Genomic DNA, 14,696 nt, shown 5'->3' with positions numbered 1-14,696 from the left:
AGTTCCTCAATGTGTTAGGATGTGTCTAGGAAGCTTCTATAATTTTGTCTTGGTCAAGTTGTGCTGCTTTCTTTTATACTGTGTGCCTTTCCCTTCACCAAAGTTAATTTTTCTATTATCTAGTTAGTGATTTTCCTTTATATGCATAATTTTTAAGAAACTGGCCAACTGTTTTCCAAAGTGGTCAAACCATTTTACATTGCCACTAGCAGTGAATGAAAGTTCCAGTTGTTCTGCATCTTTGTCAGCACGAGGTGTAGTCAGTGCTTTAGTCATTCACCTACGTATCTAGTAGATTTCATTGTAGTTCTAATTTTCATTTCTCTAATAATTAATGATGTTGAGTATTTTTTCGTGTGATATCTTATTTGATGAAATGTCTGTTCAAATATATTGCCCATTATTTTGTTGGTTGTTTGTCTTATTGAGTTTTTAAAGTTCTTTATAAGCCTTTATCAATGTAAGATTTGTAAATATGTCTGCCCTGGCCCGTGACTTGCCTTTTTCATTCACTGAAGAGTGTCTTTCAAAGATGTTTTTCATTTTGACAAAATCCAATGTATCAGTATTCTACGAATCTTGCTTTCGATGTTATATATACAAAATCTTTGCTTAACCCAAGGTCACAAAAGCATTCTTTTTTTAGAAGGTTTATTTTGCTAGGTTTTATTAGATAGGCTATATAATCCAATTTGAGTTAACTTTTATAGATGTGATATATGATTCGACAGCACAGGGTATATGATTCAAAGTTTTGTTTTGTTTTTTTTATGTGAATATACAAATTGTTTCAGCACTAATTGTTGAAAAGACCAAGTTGCTTTTGTATCTCTGTCAAAAATCAACCGTCCTTGTATCTTTAGGTTTATTACTGGATTCTATTGTTTTCCGAAGATGTATTTGTCTCTCTTTATGCCAGAACAACACTGTGATTATTGTATCTTTATGATAAGTCTTGAAATCAGGTATTGATTATGTTAAATTATATAACAAAGGTGGTGGGATGTCACTCTTGTAATTATCTTACACTATACACCCATTCCTCACTTATCAACATAGTTATGCTCCACAGACCAGGTCTTTATGCAAAAATTGGCATTATGTGAAAATAAAGGATGATCACATCAGATCACAAATGGAGGATGACTACATCATTACATAAGTGCCAAATTACATCATTTCATAACTGCCAAACCACTGAGAAGTGTGGCCCAAACAAGTTGCCACGTAACCTTAACAATCACAGCCAGTGTTACTCTCATCTTGCGCCTTGGCATTTGTTACTGACAAACATACATTGTTTATGTGCAAAATAGTTGGACAGTAGATTTTTAACTACTGTCATAAATGCAAAATGTTGGATGATGAGATAGTCAATAAGTGAAGCGTTTAAGTGTGTGAGACTCTGTCTTGCTAGCAGATTTGCTCTCGCTTTCCTGCTGCCCTTAAAGAAGTTGCCATGTTGTGAACTGTCTATGAAGACAGCTACACGGGAGGAAACTTCAGGCATCCTCCAGGAGCAGAGGGCAGCCTACAACTGACAGCCAGCAAAAAACTGGATGGTCTCAGGCCTATAAATGCAAAGAAATAAACTCTGCCAAAAAATGAAACATAGTCTTCTCTACTTGATATCCAGTTGAGAATGCAGCCCAGCTTATAACTTGATTATACTCGGGCAAGAACCCAAAACATAAAACCAGCTAACTTTTGAATGGGCTTCTGACATACAGAAACTGCAAGATAACAAATGCCTGTTGTGTTAAGCTGTTAAGTCTGTGTCTAATTGAAATGTTTCTATGTGTACTGTTTCCATTGGCTGGCTTTTATAAGCTGTTCAAACTAGCACTGGATGATGCCATCCAGTCAAAGCCAGGCCTAGGGTTAGCCGAGTGAGGTCTGAGGCATCTAGAGCACAAAATGTGGGAGGCACACACTCCCAAGATCATGCAAGTGCCAACCGTGAAATTGCACAACCCTGAGTGTAAGAGCCCTTTTAAGAGTGGGTCTGGGAGAAATTTATTCTCCTGCTGCTTTTTATTTTGAAAAATATAAAGAAAGTACATAAGTATTGGAAGTTCTGAAAGTTGTAACCACATTTAGATTCCATATGTGTGCAAACTGATTTTTTTTTTTAATCATAACTGACAGAAGTGGAAAATATGCCTTATTTACCTTCCACAAGACTGGATTAAGATTTTCCTGTGTCTGAAGATTTCTTTATTTTTGTCTTCTTGTTGTTACTGGTATGTGTTATTTATTCAAGCATCTGGTCAGAGCGTTGGGGTGGAGTGGGGGTAGAGAACAGGCTTTAATAGGTAAACTGGGCAGCTTCATATTCTACTTTATTCAAACTGCAGAAATAACTGAACATAATTGGATTAGGTTTTGTGTAATATAACTTGAACTGAACTCTAAGTATTTCAGACCCTGATTATATTGCTATTGTTGTTGTTGTGTGCCATCAAATCAGTTTTAACTCCTAGAGACACCATACGACAGAGTATGTTAGGTGGGGGAATTTGTATTGTTAGACTACTCTCCAGCTCAATAAATAACTCTGAGAGTTTGTGCAAGGTCTCTAAAAGCAACTACTTTTGTGAGCAGTTCTGGATGTTGTTTTCCTATTTTCCCAAAGGCTCCATAAATACCTTGTTAAATGTCAAAACTCAGTGTCAATTGTATTGTATGGCAGCAGAGAGGACCTTTCAAGTGCTTTGAAGCAACAGCCAAAGGATGAGAAGTGTCAATTCCATAAAATTGGAGTCAGTGTACCAACAAAGAATACTAATAGCTGTCAGAAAGCTAACAGTTGTACTAAGCAGAAAAAGATTGTTGCCATCATTGTCATGTGGTTGTAGCCACTACCAAGTCAGCCCCCTACTTGTGGCTGCTAAGTAGAACTGCTCCACAGAGTTTTTATGGCTGTAATCTTTATAGGGAATCCCTGGCTGTCATGCATTGAATTATGTACCCCCCAAAAATGTGTGTATCAGTTTGGCTGGGCCATGGTTCCCGGTATTGTGTGATTTTCCTATAAATTGTAAATCCTGCCTCTATGGTGTTAACGAGGGGGGGAATGTGTGGCAGTTAGTAAGGCAGGACTCAGTCTACAAGATTGGATTTTGTCTTGAGGCAATCTCTTGAGATATAAAAGAGAGAAGCAAGCAGAGAAACAGGGGGACCTCATACCACCAAGAAAGCAGTGCTGGGAGCAGAGTCCATCCTTTGGACCCGGGGTCCCTGCTCTGAGAAGCTCCTAGTCTGGGCAAAGATTGATGAGAAGGCTGACAGAGAGAGAAAGCCTTCCCCTGCAGCTGATACCCTGAATTTGGACTTTTAGCCTACTTTATTTTGAGAAATAAACTTCTCTTCATTAAAGCCATCTACATGTGGTATTTCTGTTACAGCAGCACTAGATGACTAAAACATTGATGGTGAGGTGATTAAGTACTGAGGCTGCTAACCAAGAAGTCAACAGTTCAAATCCACCAGGTGCTCCTTAGAAACTCTATGGGGCAGTTCTACTCTGTCCTGTACGGTCGCTATGAGTCAGAATTGACTCCACAGCAATGGGTTTGGTTGTTTTTTTTTTTTTAAATCCTTGCAGCAGAAGCAGTTTGCCTGGCCTTTCTCCCATAGAGCTGCTGGGTGGGTCTAAACTTCCAACCTTTAGATTAGCAGCTCATTATAAATCGCTTGTGCCACCCAGGCTCCTGTGGCCATCATAAAGAGAATTGTTAAGATTAGGGCAAGATGGGAAAGCCTGGGCTAAAGGATCTATGAGAAATATTCTGGAGCTTGTGTAAGGCAGCTAGTGGAAACTCTCAGAAGTTGTTAAAGGACGTTCTGAGGATTAATTTCTGGGAAAAGTAATCCTGCTACAATAATTCATGGATAACACCATGTAAAAATAATATAAAATAACAATTTAGATACAAAGAATAGGTATTCATTAATTCAACAAATATTTATTGGATCCCTGGGGGCGTAGTGGTTGGAACTTGGTTGTTAACCGAAAGGTCAGCAGTTTGAATCCACCAGCCGCTCCTTAGAAACCCTGTGAAGCAGTTCAACTTTGTCCTGTAGGGCTGCTATGATTAGAAATCGACTCGACAGCAATGGGTACTCTGTGCTAGACACTCTGCCAGATATTTAGTGTCCTGCAATGTGCAAAACAGACACTGCTGCTGCCCTCTTGGAGCTTATAGTTTGGTAGATACAAGATATCATCATAAAACAATCATATGGTAAGTGTGAAGTCATTAGTATAGCAAGTGCCATACAAGAGTGATCGTTAGAATGAGAACTGAAAAGATTTGAACTGGCCAGGTAGGCTTCTCTAGGAAGTGTTACTTGAACTGAAATCTAAAGTATGAGTAGGAGTTATCTTGGCAAAAAAAGAAGGAAGAGATTCCCAGGAAGGGAGAACATTAAATGGATGGAGGGAGTTAAGACTGTACAAAAGACTGGAAGAAGAATCCTATATCTAGAGTGGAAAGAGACAGAGAATGGAAAGAGAGACAAAGGCTCTAGTGATACCTTGGGGCCAGATTATGTAAAGCCTTTTGGTCAAGTTATTCTAAGAGCAATGGGAATCCAATAAGAGATTTTAACAGAGAATAAAAGTTATCATATTTGCATTTCAAAACCTTTGTCCTTGATGTGGCATGAACAGATTGGAAGGCTGCCAGAGTGGATGTTGGGAGGCTATTTAGGCAGCAATTGCAGTATCCATGTCAGAGATAATATGAGCTTGAATGAAAGTGGTAGTAAAAAAAAGGGGGGGGGGAATGAATAGATCCAAGAGATATTTTGAAGGCAAAATTGACAGTATATTAACTTATTTTGTATTCATAAGCTCGTGAGACTTTGACAGAGAGTTACAAATATAATTTAAACTCTATGAAATGAAGTTCTGTGGGAATATGTATTTTCCAGAATATCTTGCTTCCTATAATTTATGGCAAAATGGAGTGATGTAGATATGAAATCTGGGACTACTATTAAGTCAATCCCAGATCAAATGCAAATGTAATTTGGAAGAGAGGTTAAAAAAAAAAATACATGGAAAGAGGTTGAAGGGAAGGTAAGAGAAGGAAATTGTATGGTGTAGTCAAAAACAAAACAAAAACTTAAAAAGGCAGGGGATTTGAATGCAAAGGACTTAGAATCAAGTTCTTTCCACTACCACCTGCTGGCTCTAAAGTCTTGGGCAGGTCATTTAACACCCTGGCCCTTAGCTCAGGGTATGGACTCCAAAGTCAGTTAAGTCTGAGTTCCCTTCTCCATTAACACTTAGCTGGTGGAATGGTAAAAATGAGCCCAGGAAAAGGTTTTCTTTTAAGTTATTTATTGAGAAAAGGGTGAGGATATTATATTGGTCTCAGAAAATAGTGGGGGAAAAAGTTATCTATGAATGGATCTTGTTTAAACTTATTTCACAGTCTACCTAATCTATGTAATTCTAAGACTGGTGAACAAATGGCTGAAAAATTCATGATTTAAAAAAAAAAATACCAATTTAAATAAGCAAAGACATATCTTTAAAGCATAGTGTTTACTAGTAGAGAATCAGAACCTACCATATTTTTATGAAAATAATGTGTGCCTTCTGTTTTGTTTGCCAACCACACCTTTCCCTTCTACCCCCTCCCCCAGGTATTTTTGTAAGCGTGCCATGCTAATTTTTTTTCTACAACAACATGTTTAAAAAAATGGTATAGCAGACCTAATGAAAATACCTGGGAGAGGGGAGGCGTACGTGGGATTGGCAAACAAATGTAGAGGGCACATATTATTTGCATAAAAATATGGTAGACTGATTGGGTTTAAATTCTTTATGTACTACTTCCTGGCTATGTGACCTTGGAGGAGATACTTAAATTCTCTTGGCCTTAGCTGTGTCCTCTGCAAAATGAAGAAAGTAATACTACCTGATATTGTTGTCATAAGAATTAAATCAGTTCATAGATACAAATCACTTAAAAGACTGTTAATGTATATATCAAAAAAAAAAAAGAAAAGAAAACTCATTGCTGTCCAGCTGATTCCAACTCATAGAGACTTTATCGGACAGAGTAGAACTGCCCTACACGGTTTCCAAGGCTGCAAATCTTTACGGAAATAGTCTGCCACATCTTTCTCCCACAGAGAGGCTGGTGGGTTCCAAGCACCAACCTTTGGGTTAGCAGGCAAATGCTTTAACCACTGCACCATCACGTTCCTTATATTTAGATAGGACTCAACAAATATTAATTATTAGCTATTATTTTTCTTGGTTTCTTCACCTGTGAAAGTGATATAATACACAGATCTGCAGATGTAGTGAGGCTTAACTGATGTCATATGTATAAAATGACCAAAGGACTAGTACTCCTTTGGTCAGGATGTAACTGAGGCTCATAGAAGTATACCAGCCAACAAGATGGAAGCTATTGGGCCTTTCATGAGGTAGCCTCAGTGGTCGCATCCCATCACTTCCACCATACTCTGCTGGTTGAAACAGTCACAAGTTTGCCCAGATTTCAGGAAAGGAAGCACAAACCCTTCCTCTTATTGGGAAAAGCACCAGAACACTTGTGGCCATGTTTTAAAATTGCCACAGCCAAGAACAGCAACATTGAGAAGCCATCTTTACCATTTTTGAGGTATAATGTGGTTCTGAGAAGGTCCCTTGGTTTGTCCCTGGGCAAAAAGAGTTTGCCTTTGGATACTAACTGAAAGGTTGGCAGTTCCAATCCAGCCAGCAGCACCACAGAAGAAATGACTGGTCATCTTCTTCCATAAGATCACAGCCACTGAAAAACCTATAGAGCACAGTTCTACTCAGAAACATGGGGGATCATCACAAGCCAGAACTGAATCTATGGCAATGAGTAGTTGCAACACAGATAAGCTATTGTGAGAAATCACAGACCACGTTTAAAATTTAGGTTCAGATTTACTCAATGATTCTGTTCCACCCATTCTAATTTCCAGATTCATGTCATTTTGAGCTGCCATTACTTTCAACCCCCTCAATTTCCCTCTTCTTAATTCCTTTGTAGGCTTAAAGGTACATTCAAGCATATATTTTAATCTAAAATAATAATTCAAAGTACATACATATTAAATAACAGTTTCTATTCTCTTCAATTATCTGTTATGCATAATACTTTACTCAAAGGACAAAATATATATTGAAAAGATCTCTAGGTAGGCAGAGATTTCTGGATCTATCTGGTGCACAGGCTTTTTCATTTAATGCAGATTGCTATACCCAAGTTAGTGAAATAGTGTTTGATCTGCTATACACCTTTTTCACATGTTTTGGAACATGAAAGGATTCCCTTTTGGAGAACTGGACATTACAATGGTATTCATCAAAGTGGAATTCCACATACACGTCAAAAACTAACAAAATACTGGAGTGCAACATGTTAATGGGATCAATGAGAAGAGACAGCAGTGTAATTGGAACTGGTAAAGTTCTTTTATAGGTTCTATAACTAGGATGTGTAGACCCCTGGTTAAGCCATGACTAAGAGCTTGGCTGCTACCCAAAAGTTTGGCAGTTTGAATCCACCAGCTGCTTCTTGGAAATCCTATGGGGCAGTTCTACTCTGTCCTATAGGGTAGTTATGAGTCAGAATCACCTTGACGGCAATGAATTTGGTTTTTTGGTATACCTAGGATGGAACTTCATATTTTAAGAATAACAGGAATCAGAGATTATGCAAAGCAATCAATCAAATTGAGGATTCAGAGAAAAATATCACCACTTCAAAAATGTTTATATTATGTAGAATATATCCTTCTTAATAATTCCTTATATTTATATAGGGCTTGTGCTCTGTTCAGATCATTTTAATATCTATAATGTTTTATTGGATTCTCATAAAAGCTCTGAAACTTAGGAAAGACATTACTGTCTCCACTAACATATGAAGGAAGTGAAACCAAGTAAACAATGCAGTCAGTTTGTGGAAGAGTTAGGACAAGAATCTTACACTAGATTTTATGACTTTAACTTCACCCTGAAGAATAACTAAATAATTGTAATCCTTTAAGAAGGAGCCCCAGTGGTCAATGATGAAAGCATTCGGCTGCTAACCAAAAGGGTGGTGGTTTAAACCCACCCAGTGGCTCTGAGGAGAAAGAGCTGGCGATCTGCTCCCATAAAGGTTACAGTCTAAAAAGCACTATGGGGCAGCTCTGCTCTGGCATATGGGGTTGCCATGAGTCAAAAATCAACTTAATGGCATGCAACAACAATCCTTTCAGAGATTCAGAAGAGTTGAGCTTCTGTTTTTTACTGCTAAGGGAGAAAAGTTAAGGTAAAATAATTAAATGCCATAGAACCATTTATGTTAGGTAGTGTTTACAAGAGTATAAAAAAACACTTGTGAAATCTTGGAAGATAGACTTTTAAACGCATACATGCAGGAAACATAAACACACAGGAGTTTTTGATTAAGCTCTGCTTCCTTCTTAAAAATTATTAAAATGAGAATGAAGGAGCAAAATAAGTATAAACCTACAAACAAAGGGAGAAGATACAAGAACAACCACTGATGTAAATAAAATTTAGAACTGTGGAAACATGAAATCTGGATTTTGGGAAGAAGACAAAAAGTAAAACTTTCATGCCACAGAATCCATTGGATCTTAGGACATAAACACTAGTGCCTCTGGAGATGGGTGCTGATCAGTTTGAAAGTCTATATAAGAAATATTTAGATTATTTGAACCTTTTTCCTTTTGGAAGAAACAGGCAGGTTTCCCATAAAATCTTGGCCCCCAAAATATATATATACATGGAAAGGTTGAAGAAGACAACGTCTGTATTCAGGGACAAAAGAAAAAACTGAGAGTGAGCATAAAAACAAAACAACAACAATAACAGCAAGAACACCTCTGGGTTCTCAAAAACCCTCACTGTATTGCCCAGTGGAAACTGAAGCTCGGGTAACTGGCACAAGAAAATGATGATCTCTTCTGGTTGCTGCTATTGCTGTGAGTAATAAACTGCCCTTCTCTGACAGAGGAGTCTTATATCATCTGCAAGCATCCATGAAACAAACAAAGAAAAGTTAACTAGTTTGCTTGCAGTTTGGGTAAAATACCAGCCACTTCACTGTTCTCAACAACCGCAAATTACAGATCAGAAAATGAGCCTCAGAAATGTTGGGTGATACGCTCAAGGGCACACAGCTAACAGAGAGTAAAGCATGGATATGAACCTGTTATGTGACTCCACGTGGCATCAGGTGTGGAGGAAGACTCATTAACAACCTGCGATATGCCGATGACACAACCTTGTTTGCTGAAAGCAAAGAGGACTTCCAGCACTTACGGATGAATATTGAAGACTACAGCCTTCGGTGTAGATCACACCTCAACATAAAGAAAAAAAGGAAAAAAAAAATCCTCACAACAGGAGTAGTAAGCAAGATCATGATAAATGGAGAAAACAGTGAAATTGTCAAGGATTTCATTTTACTTGTATCTATAATCAACGCCCATGGAAGCCCAGTCAAGAAATCAAAAGGCACATTGCATAGGGCAAATCTGCTGCAAAAGACCTCTTTCAAGTGTTAAAAAGTAAAGATGTCACTTTGAGGACTGTCTTGGTTATCAAGTGCTGTTATAACAGAAGTACCACAAGTGGAAGGCTTTAACAAAATGAAATTTATTCTCTCACACTCTAGTAGGCTAGAAGTCCAAATTCAGGGTGTCATCTCCAGGGGAAGGTTTTCTCTGTGTCTGCTCTGGAGGAAAGTACTTGTCATCAATCTTCCTCTGGTCAAGGAGGTTCTCTGCACAGGAACTCCGGGTTAAAGGACACACTCTGCTACCAGCTCTGCTTTCTTGGTGGTATGAGGTCCCCAACATGCTTGCTTCCCTTTCCTTTTATCTCTTAAGATAAAAGGTGGTGTGAGCCACACCTCAGGAAAACTCCCTTTACATTTGATCAGGGATGTGACCTGAGTGAGGGTGTTGCATCCCACCCTAATCTTCTTTAACATAATCTAACCTTGCCTCATTAACCACAGGCAGAGATTAAGGTTTACAATACATAAGAAAATTACCTCAATCACAAAATGGAGGACAACCACACAGTACTGGGAATCAAGGCCTAAGCAAGTTGACACATATTTTTGGGGGACATAGTTCAATCCATAACAAGGACTAACGTGCAACTGACCCAAGCCATGTGTTTTCAATCGTCTCATATGCATGCAAAAGCTGGACAATGAATAAGGAAGACTGAAGAATTGATGTCTTTGAATTACAGTCTTGGTGATAAATATTGAGTATACCATGGACTGCCAGAAGAATGAAGTACAGCCAGGATGCTCCTTAGAAGCAAGGATAGTGAGGTTTCGTCTTATGTACGTTGGACATGTAATCAGTAGGGATCAGTCCCTGGAAAAGGTCAAGTTTGTTAAGTTAGAGGGTCATCGAAAAAGAGGAAGATCCTCAATGAGATGGATTGACACAGTGGTTGCAACAATGGGCTCAAACATAACAATGATTGTGAGGTTAGTGCAGTACCAGGCAGTGTTTTGTTCTGTTGTACACAGGGTTGCTATGAGTCAGAACTGACTCGACGGCACCTAAAAACAAAACAGATGTGACTTCAATTTCAAGAATATACTATTTGAGTTAATGCTTTTGAGATAGGGAGTGTCTTGGTAAAAAGAATTTGGGGACAGGGGATTATCTGTGAATAACTATCACATAGGCTATAGCAGGTTTTCATTGCCATGACTATTAAGCATTGCCTGTAAATTCTTCAGAAGGGTAAGCTTTACCTTCTCTAAAATAAGCAAAACTCTCAGAATGGTTTTCCCTAAAATCAGCAATGGACTAAAAAGCTATAAAATTTTCTTAAGTACCATTACAATATGTTTCTTCTTTTGAAAGGTTGTTAAATGACAATAATTACTACAATGGGGTTATAAAGCAATACAAGGCTAAGGGACATTTGTCTTTATTATTCTTAGCTTTAAATAAGAGCAACAAGTGTTTAGACCAACCAGAAAGTAAAAATCAAACTGAAAAAAACCGCAACATGATTTCAAACATGTGAAGCTGCTGCTGCTGCCGACTAATGGGTAGCCTTGACCAACATCTGTCTTTTCCACTCCTTCTGATTGCTTTCCAACTATGGGAACCACAGGAATTGACTCCAGGCAAATAAAACCTTGGACGCGTGATGGTGATCTTTGCCACAAAGTAAATGAGCTGGTCTGGAAAACTTCACCTTCCAGAAAGACTTTCACTTTTTGTTAACACATTGTAATCTTCCCTTCTAACCAAACCCACTGCAACAAGCAGATTTCTACTAATAGTGACCCTATAGGACAGAGTAGAACTGCCCCACAGGGTTTCCAAGGCAGTAGTCTTTACGGGGAAAACCTGATGGTGTAACGGTTAAGTGCTACAGCTGCTAACCAAAGGGTCAGCAGTTCGAATCTGCCAGGTGCTCCTTGGAAACTCTATGGAGCAGTTCTACTCTGTCCTATAGGGTCGCTGTGAGTCGGAATTGACTCAACAGCACTGGGAATCTTTATGGAAGCAGACTGCCACATCTTTCTCCCTGGAGTTGCTACTGGTTTCAAACAGCTTACCTTTCAGTTGGAGCTGAGTGCTTTAACCACTGTACCACCAGGGCTCCTTTTCTTCTAAGATACCTACTAAATAGGACCCAGTGAGCTTGTGTAATGTGTGGAGTAGAAGAGATGTATAATATGTCCCATGAAATCTAGGAAAGTACTTTATTCAGAATATTTCTGCTCTCTTGTCTTTCAACTCTTTTAGCATGGTACTAAAGGAAGAGGTTTAACTATTTAAAAAAAAAATCATTAAACATTCAAATTCATCTTGAAACCTCAAATTCTCTTGATATCTTATATCCTCTCAGAGCACTGGATTCCCACGGCCCCAGGGGAATGGGAGGAGCAGAGCAGCATTCTCTCAAGCTGCTCTCTCCTCAGCTGCAGTCTCAGCTCCCACCACTGTTTTATAGATATGGAAACTGAGGCACTAGACATTTGCTATTGTTGTTAGGTGCCACCAATTCAGTTTTGACTCATAGTGGCACTATGTAAAACAGAAAGAAGCACTGTCCGATCCTGCGCCACCTTCACTGTCTTGAGCCCATTGTTGTTGCCACTGTGTCAATCCATCTCCTTGAGGTTCTTCCCCTTTTTCGCTTACCCTGTACTCTACCAAGCATGATGTCCCTCCTGATAATAAGTCCTGGGCCTGGTCCCTCCTGATAACACGTCCAAAGTAGGTGAGATGAAGTCTCACCATCCTTGCTTCTAAGGAACATTCTTGCTGTACTTTATCCAGGAAATGTTTATTCACTCTTTTGGCAATCCATGGTATATTCAACATTCTTTGCCAACACCATAGTTCAAATGTGCCAATTTTTCTTTGGTCTTCCTTGTTCTTTGTCCAGCTTTCACGTGCATATGAGGTAATTGAAAACACCATGAATTGGGCCAGGGGCAATTTAGTCTTCAAGGCGACATCTTCACTTTGTAACAGTTGAAAGAGTTCTCTTGCAGATTTGCCTAATGCAATCTGTCCTCTGATATCTTGATTGCTGTTTCCATGGGTGTGGATTGTGGATCCAAGTAAAATGAAATTCTTGACAACTTCAATCTTTTCCCCTTTATCATGATGTTGGTTATTGGTCCAGTTGTGAGGATTTTGTTTTCTTTATGTTGGCATGCGTCTTAATCATCTAGCACTGCAAAAGTAGAAATACCACAAGTGGATGGCTTTAACAAAGAAAAAATTATTTTCCTACAATCTAGTAGGCTAAAGCCCAAATTCAGGGTGTCAGCTCCAGGCGAAGTCTTTCTCTCTGTGTCGGCTCTTGTGGAAGGTCCTTGTCCTCAGTCCACCCCTGGGCTAGGGGTTTCTCTGTGCAGAAACCCCGGGTCCAAAGGATGTCCTCTTTTCCAGCCCTACTTTCTTCGTGGTATGAGGTCCCCAACTCTCTGCTTGCTTCCCTTTTCTTTTACCTCTTGTAAGACAAAATGTGGTGCAGAATAAGGTAACCACAAAGGAGACAAAGTATCCTAATCATCAAAATAAAATACAAGAGAAAAATAGACTCTGCAAAAACAAAATCAACAACAACAAATATAAGGAAAGGACAATATACGAAGATAATCTACTCAGCACATAAAATTAAGTGGGAAAAAGAAACTGTCAACAACACACAAAAAAGGCATCAAAATGATAGCACTAAATTCATAACCATCCATAATTACGCTGAATGTAAATGGAATAAATGCAACAATAAAGAGACAGAGAGTGGCAGAATGGAATAAAAAAAAAGATCTGTCTATATGCTACCTACAAGAGACACGCCTTAGACTTAGAGACACAAACAAAAATTCAAAGGATGGAAAAAATACTTCAAGCAAACAACAATCAAAAAAGAGCAGGAGTGGCAATATTGATTTCTGACAAAATAGACTTCAAAGTTAAATCCATCAGAAAGGATAAGGAAGGACACTATATAACGATTAAAGGGGTAATACACCAAGAAGATATAACCATATTAAATATTTATGCACCAAACGACAGGGCTGCAAGATACATAAAACAAACTCTATCAGCATTGAAAAGTGAGATAGCTCCACGATAATAGTAGGAGACTTCAACACACCACTTTCGGTGAAGGACAGGACATCCAGAAAGAAGCTCGATAAAGACACAGAAAATCTAAATGCCACGATCAACCAATTTGACCTCATAGAAATATACAGAACACTCCACCCAACAGCAGCCCAGTGTACTTTCTTTCCTAGTGCACATGGAACATTCTCTAGAATACATCACATATTAGGTCATAAAGCAAGCCTCAGCAGAATCCAAAACATTGAAATATTACAAAGCATCTTTTCTGACCATAAGGCCATAAAAGTGGAAATCAATAACAGGAAAAGCAGGGAAAAGAAATCAAACACTTGGAAACTGAACAATACCCTGCTCAAAAAAGACTGGATTATAGAAGATATTAAGGATGGAATAAAGAAATTCATAGAATACGATGAGAATGAAAACACTTCCTATCATAACCTTCAAAACACAGCAAAAGCAGTGCTCAGAGGCCAATTTATACCAATAAACACACACATACAAAAAGAAGGGCCAAAATCAAAGAATTATCCCTACAACTTGAACAAATAGAAAGAGATCAACAAAAGAAACCCACAGACACAAGAAGAAAACAAATAATAAAAATTACAGCTGAACTAAATGAAATAGAAAACAGAAAAACAATTGAAAGAATTAAGACCAAAAGCTGGTTCTCTGAAAAAATTAACAAAATTAATAAACCATTGGCCAAATTGACTAAGGAAATACTGGAAAGGAAACAAAAAACCCAACTAAGAAATGCGATGGGCCATATCACAACAGACCTAACTGAAATTAAAAGAATCATATCAGATTACTACAAAAAATTATACTCTAACAAATTTGAAAACCTAGAAGAAATAGATGAATTCCTAGAAACACACCACCTACCTAAATTAACACAAACAGAGGTAGAACAACTAAATAGACATGTAACAAAAGAAGAGATTAAAGGTAATCAAAAAATTCCCAACAAAAATAAAGCCCTGGTCCAGACAGCTTCACTGCAGAGTTCTACCAAACATTCAGAGAAGAGTTAACACCACTAC

The sequence above is a fragment of the Loxodonta africana genome, chromosome 3 (genome assembly GCF_030014295.1).
Source record: "Loxodonta africana isolate mLoxAfr1 chromosome 3, mLoxAfr1.hap2, whole genome shotgun sequence".
In the NCBI taxonomy this organism is placed as follows: domain Eukaryota; kingdom Metazoa; phylum Chordata; class Mammalia; order Proboscidea; family Elephantidae; genus Loxodonta; species Loxodonta africana.
This window is presented reverse-complemented; position numbering follows the sequence as displayed.